This window comes from Hypomesus transpacificus, chromosome 4, assembly GCF_021917145.1.
Source record: "Hypomesus transpacificus isolate Combined female chromosome 4, fHypTra1, whole genome shotgun sequence".
Lineage (NCBI taxonomy): Eukaryota > Metazoa > Chordata > Actinopteri > Osmeriformes > Osmeridae > Hypomesus > Hypomesus transpacificus.
In genome coordinates this window covers 9,867,774-9,875,162 of record NC_061063.1, presented here as the reverse complement: position 1 = coordinate 9,875,162, position 7,389 = coordinate 9,867,774, and positions in this window count along the sequence as shown.

Here is a 7,389-nt window from a genome sequence, read left to right as displayed (position 1 = left end):
CAGGCTAGTAATCTGAAGGTCGCCAGTTTGATTCTCCGGCTGAGCCAAATGACGTTGTGTCCTTGGGCAAGGCACTTCACCCTACTTGCCTCGGGGGAATGTCCCTGTACTTACTGTAAGTCGCTCTGGATAAGAGCGTCTGCTAAATGACTAAATGTAATGTAAAGTGTTGTGGGCTACACTTCTTTGTTATCTGGATAACCGTTCTTCTCTGGGAGTCAGATGGCTGAGCGGTGAGGGAGTCAGGCTAGTAATCAGAAGGTTGCCGGATCGATTCCCCGCCCTGCCAAATGACGTTGTGTCCTTGGGCAAGGCACTTCACCCTACTTGCCTCGGGGGGAATGTCCCTGTACTTACTGTAAGTCGCTCTGGATAAGAGCGTCTGCTAAATGACTAAATGTAATGTAAATGTAACCCTAACCCTAACCCAACCCCAGCTTGTTTAGAATCAGAAAACTTAGAATGGACAGGGCCACAACAATCCACACAGAAACAAGACTCTGTAGTCGCAGAACAAACTGATCTAATTTGAGAGTTTCAAAAGGGACAATATGGTCTCCCATATCTCCCAGCATCCTCTGTCTTGGCTGCAGGTGCTGGGGCAGAGGGCTGGGACAGAGGGCTGGGACAGAGGGCTGGGGCAGAGGGCTGGGACAGAGGGCTGGGGCAGAGGGCTGGGGCAGAGGGCTGGGACAGAGGGCTGGGGCAGAGTGCTGGGGCAGAGGGCAGGGGCAGAGGGCTGGGGCAGAGGGCTGGGGCAGAGGGCAGGGGCAGAGGGCTGGGACAGAGGGCTGGGGCAGAGGGCTGGGGCAGAGGGCTGGGGCAGAGGGCTGGCTGGCCTACAGAACCACACCCCTACAGAGGGAGCACATCGGATCCTGATGTTAGATATAATATATCATGTTAGATATAATATATCTGATATGGAAACTATTGCTACATTTAAGGCTCCCAAGATATCTTCCATTCCGTCTTCTCGTTCATCTTCGGTGGAGTGACTCAAACGTCTGTTAGACTGACTGTGGAGAGGAGGGACTTCCTCCTATAGGCTAACTCAACGTTACTCCATTACTCAGACACAAACTCATTACTGGAGATCTGCTCTCTCTGCAGCACCAGGACTATGGAGGAAACATTAGCCAGCTCACGTATGGAACACAAAATTAGAATTCATTCATTCTAGGGTTAGGGTTAGGGTTAGGGTTAGGGTTAGCTAACCCCATTGTTTGTCTAAATGCTATTGTGGGATCTGGAACGGGATCGATCGTACTACAGCTATCTTAGGCAGACTGTCCTGTAATGTCCTATAGTTTAGTATGTGTCCTAAAAGTGATGGACTGGTATTGCCCGTCACCCAGACAATGTGCAGGTACAGTGTAACATACACAACACGTGAAAAAAGGGTGGAATATTTGACGGTGTCAAATTGATGATAATAATAATGACCTGCCTCCAGCCCCTTGTCACTGTGTCTAGCCACAACTCTCCCTCCCTCATGCCTTGCCCTGTTCCTGCCACCATCCACTGCCATCAATCCTGGCTCGTTAGCATGATCGCTATGCTAATCAACAACCCAGGAAGTTAGCCAAAGGAGGAGCATCCATAACATCATCAGAACGAGACAGTTAAATATTCATAACCCCCGAGCCATCTCATATCCTCCTGGTCCTCAGAGCGGCATAACCCCGGGTCAGCTCTGATAATATGGCAGCCGTGCAGGAAAGGAGGGATTTGGAAATCTGTTCTAAACTCTGTATTGACACATAAGTGCCCACATCCCACACATACAGATTCACATCCCCACTGAACACACACCACACATGAACCTTAGCTGTGATGTAGATGGATTTTTCACACACACAGGCAAGCACACATATGACATACATTCGCACACACGCAGAAAATCTTCCCAGAATTCCGGGATGAGCACCTTAAGGCTGACAGTCCAATTGCCCTCAGGACTACAGATATAACAGCACTCTGATTAATAATGGAACCATTAATTACAAGTTATTACGCTAATAAATTAGATTAGATAGCGGAGAGGAGACTAAGTAAGTGATAATATTACTCCACAGCAGATTAATGACTGCTGACGATTAGAGGCAGAGCAGGTGACAGGTATATGCAGTGACGTGCAGTCAGGGTAGGCAAGGTAGGCACTGCCTACCCTGCCAAAATTCAAACGTAAAAATGTTTATTAAATAATTCTATTTAATAAACTTGTATTTGTATTTTTACTGATTATTCTTGTGATTTATATATGCAATATGTGTGTTATTCCAATTGTTTAGACGTTACGATGACAATTGTAGCAGTTACGCATAACCAAATACAACAAAATGGTAGAATAAGCAGTGCTTTTACTGTCCATTGATTGCGGACGACAACGAAAAACTCATGTTGCGCATGCATGCGCACTTCGAGACTACACTTCCTGTATTCTTTAACATGTAAGTCGAAAAGCTCAACTCTGCTGTGCCTTTGCAAGTAAATATCAGAACATTCTCTGTAAATATGTTATGCCAGTAATCATCGACGTTACGTATCAAACATGGACCAATTAAAATCGAGATATTACTGGACATTTGCGCAGCTGACGTCATTTTTTTTTTTTTTTTTTTTTTTTTTCTTCTTCTCAAAAAAAAGAAAAGAGAAGCATTAATCAACTCTAAAATACAATTCAAAGTAAAAGACAATCAACAAAGACAGTCAAAAACATACAGAATCCCACAAGAGGGTACAGGACATAAACCGCCAAGGCGGTGCACATAACAATTGCCCCCTAGGGGGTTACAAAGGGGAGTCTGAGTTCGACGATGTCGATCCAGGCTTCCGCCCAAATGGCTCCGTCTCCCTCTCCTCCCTCGACGTCCTCGCCAGTGGAGTCGAGCGACTGGCCCACTGCCCTCTATCGCGACGGCCCCTGGGAAGGCTCCATCCCTGTGCCACTTCTCCCAGGCTGCCCTTCGGCGAGGATTTCCTATCCTCTTGCGAGGATTCCGAAATCTGGTCTTCCGGCGCTCCGTCCGGTCGACCGTCCATTCCCTCAAGCAGCCTGGCCTGCTTCTCGGGGTACCAGCGACGTCGGGTGCCAAGACACCCAACGCCCTGAAAAGGGACAAGTCCCTGCCTGGCGTCGGGGCCGAAACCCCCAGGCAGGCGACCGCTTCGACCCGCCTCCGTCACCGGATCCCGATACCGGCGATCCGGTATCGACGGGGGAGGGTCAATGTCTGTCCAATTAAGGACAGACACTCACTTGATCAGAGCCAAAAGGCCGAGAAGCGATCAATATGTGTGTTATTCCAATTGTTTAGACGTTACGATGACAATTGTAGCAGTTACGCATAACCAAATACAACAAAATGGTAGAATAAGCAGTGCTTTTACTGTCCATTGATTGCGGACGACAACGAAAAACTCATGTTGCGCATGCATGCGCACTTCGAGACTACACTTCCTGTATTCTTTAACATGTAAGTCGAAAAGCTCAACTCTGCTGTGCCTTTGCAAGTAAATATCAGAACATTCTCTGTAAATATGTTATGCCAGTAATCATCGACGTTACGTATCAAACATGGACCAATTAAAATCGAGATATTACTGGACATTTGCGCAGCTGACGTCATTACACCAGCTAAACGTAATCCCCGCGAAATTCAAAGTAAAAATTACGGCAGCAGTATCTCCCCATATCGTAGAACTAATACATGTTTCAAAGCTCGATTTTAATGGCAAAAATGAGTTGCTACCAAGAGGGAGGCCTATGCCAACCTTGCCTGAACTACACCAGCAAAAGGGACCAAAAATTGTCCACTCGTTTCAAACGGACTGGTATGACAAAAAAGATGTGGCTGTGCTAGCAGTCAGCGGCTGTACTGCCATCCCTGCCTGCTTTTTTCAACTAGTCAGACGGTTTGGACTTCAACTGCGATTTGAACAACCTGCCTTTAACTACAAATAATCTACCGATTGGTGAGTCAGAAACTATTTTGGGTTTAATTTTGAATTGGTTGAATTAATGCCGACTGCAAGACATTTGCCTTTATATTCAAGTGAGCAGTGTGTGTTCTCATTGTTGCTGACTGACAAACATAATTGGCCGCTGTGCAATAATTAAGGATAAAGATGGTTGCATTCTGATGCTGGACATTGGTGTGTGTGCGTGCGTGTGCGAGAGAGACTACGATATGTCATGTCATGAGTAAGATGTCATCCTGATTGGACATTTCTTGATATCAACCGTGCATGTGTGCCGCGCTTGTGCGTACTGTTTTGACGTGGCCTATTAGCCTAAACAATAAATTAGGTAATCTGGCTTTCATAACTCAGTGCCTACCCTCTTACTGACATCACCGCACGTCACTGGGTATATGTATACTATATCATGTATTGTCATGTGCAGTGTATATTGAATGTATGTGAATAAAGACAAATAAAATGCTAAATAAATATTAAAGCAATATAGTACTCGTGCTCGTGGGGTTGTTGAGGAATATACCACGGGTGGTGTTCGGCCGTAGCCACGAGGCTACGAGTTGGCAGCCCTGATTTAATGTAAGCTTCATGCTGTGTGCGTGCTGTATGGCTTCATGCTGTGTGCGTGCTGTATCGTGTAGGCTTCATGCTGTGTGCGTGCTGTATCGTGTAGGCTTCATGCTGTGTGCGTGCTGTATCATGTAGGCTTCATGCTGTGTGCATGCTGTATCGTGTAGGCTTCATGCTGTGTGCGTGCTGTATCATGTAGGCTTCATTGTGTGCATGCTGTATCATGTAGGCTTCATTGTGTGTGCGTGCTGTATCGTGTAGGCTTCATGCTGTGTGCGTGCTGTATCATAGGCTTCATGCTGTGTGCGTGCTGTATCATGTAGGCTTCATGCTGTGTGCGTGCTGTATCGTGTAAGTTTCATGCTGTGTGTGTGCTGTATCATGTAGGCTTCATGCTGTGTGCGTGCTGTATCATGTAGGCTTCATGCTGTGTGCGTGCTGTATCATGTAGGCTTCATGCTGTGTGCGTGCTGTATCATGTAGGCTTCATGCTGTGTGCGTGCTGTATCATGTAGGCTTCATGCTGTGTGCGTGCTGTATCATGTAGGCTTCATGCTGTGTGCGTGCTGTATCATGTAGGCTCCATGCTGTGTGCGTGCTGTATCATGTAGGCTTCATGCTGTGTGCGTGCTGTATCATGTAGGGTTCATGCTGTGTACGTGCTGTATCATGTAGGCTTCATGCTGTGTACGTGCTGTATCATGTAGGCTTCATGCTGTGTACGTGCTGTATCATGTAGGCTTCATGCTGTGTGCGTGCTGTATCATGTAGGCTTCATGCTGTGTGCGTGCTGTATCATGTAGGCTCCATGCTGTGTGCGTGCTGTATCATGTAGGCTTCATGCTGTGTGCGTGCTGTATCATGTAGGGTTCATGCTGTGTACGTGCTGTATCATGTAGGCTTCATGCTGTGTACGTGCTGTATCATGTAGGCTTCATGCTGTGTACGTGCTGTATCATGTAGGCTTCATGCTGTGTGCATGCTGTATCATGTAGGCTTCATGCTGTGTGCGTGCTGTATCATGTAGGCTTCATGCTGTGTGCGTGCTGTATCATGTAGGCTTCATGCTGTGTGCGTGCTGTATCATGTAGGCTCCATGCTGTGTGCGTGCTGTATCATGTAGGCTTCATGCTGTGTGCGTGCTGTATCATGTAGGGTTCATGCTGTGTACGTGCTGTATCATGTAGGCTTCATGCTGTGTACGTGCTGTATCATGTAGGCTTCATGCTGTGTACGTGCTGTATCATGTAGGCTTCATGCTGTGTGCGTGCTGTATCATGTAGGCTTCATGCTGTGTACGTGCTGTATCATGTAGGCTTCATGCTGTGTGCGTGCTGTATCATGTTTTTTTCCAACCAGGGCTAACGTTTATGAGTCAGGGTTCGCTCTTGCTGTACACACACACACGCACACACACAACCAGTATTCCTGTGGAGCACACACACACAGGTTGGGCAGGCAGGTTGGGCAGGCAGGATGGGTAGGCAGGTTGGGCAGGCAGGATGGGTAGGCAGGTTGGGCAGGCAGGTTGGGCAGGCAGGATGGGTAGGCAGGTTGGGCAGGCAGGTTGGGCAGGCAGGTTGGGCAGGCAGGTTGGGCAGGCAGGATGGGCAGGCAGGTTGGGCAGGCAGGATGGGTAGCTGGCTGTTTATCTACTTTAGATAGTTTGAGTAATAAACCCATCTATCTAGAGTGGCATCCCAGTGTCTATCCCGAATGCATATGGTCATCTCTGCTGTTCTCCAAGGAACATGGGCAGTGTCCTCAAGCCACCATGAGAGAGCCCCTGTAGAAGCAAGCAGAGGCTACAAGGGTGTCACCTGATCAAAAGTAAATATTGACACTACCTTCAGTTTCTCTCAATCCAATCATAAAATGTTGTTCAATAATACATACTACGAGCATATTTGCGTTCAGGTTTGTTGAGCATCAGAAATGTTAAAGATCACATGACCAAGTGCCCTGCCCTAGAAGCTGGCCCATCAGAATGCAATATTACAAATTAGATTTGGATAATCTTTTCAACTGTAATAGGTTTCAGCCAGCAGGCACATTACTATTGGCACATCATTATTAAACAAAAGTGACATGGAACCATCATTTTGCAGGCTACGCCAGATAAACGCTCTCCCTGTGCAAATAATATTAGTTCTGCAGCCTTATCTCTGCTGCTATATTGGGTTCATATCCGTCAGGTGCCCTCAGCTTCTTGACGGAAGAGTTTAAATTCATGAGGAACCTGTGTGTGTGAGCTGCATTTTTTAATGTTCTGTGTGTAAGTGTATATTTTACATGCTGTGTCAGTATATTTTACATGCTGTGTGTGTGTTATGAAGTGTAGCTGACTGGTGAAGAGTGATTCTGCTTTTGTTTATTCTCGCAGATCTTCAAACAGGAGCAACTCACAGTCTTTTCTAATCATGTTTTACCAAACGTACCGTAGTGAAAGTAGATGACCATTTGTTTGTTGAAGAGGACCCTTAGTCTTGGCAAGACTACGGTGGCAAACATACAAAAGCTGGCTTCAGAGCCAGCCTGAAGGCACTTTCTGCTGTCCAACTCTCTCCTGATCGACCTTAGACTCTCTCCTGATCGATCTTACAGACTGACAATCTGAGAAAAGCAAGTAAAAACTCAACATTTTCGACACAGCTTCATCTCCAGTCCTGAAGGCAGGTCTTAATTGTTAGACATCTCTCCAGACAGTCTCTCCTTCTCTCCCTCCAGCCATCAGAAAGTGGATTTAGAGCAGAACGTTTCATTAGTCTCTCTCCTCCCTCTCTCTACACCTTCTCCAGTAGCCCTCTCCTCACAGCCAGACCTTAATCTGTCTGTTTT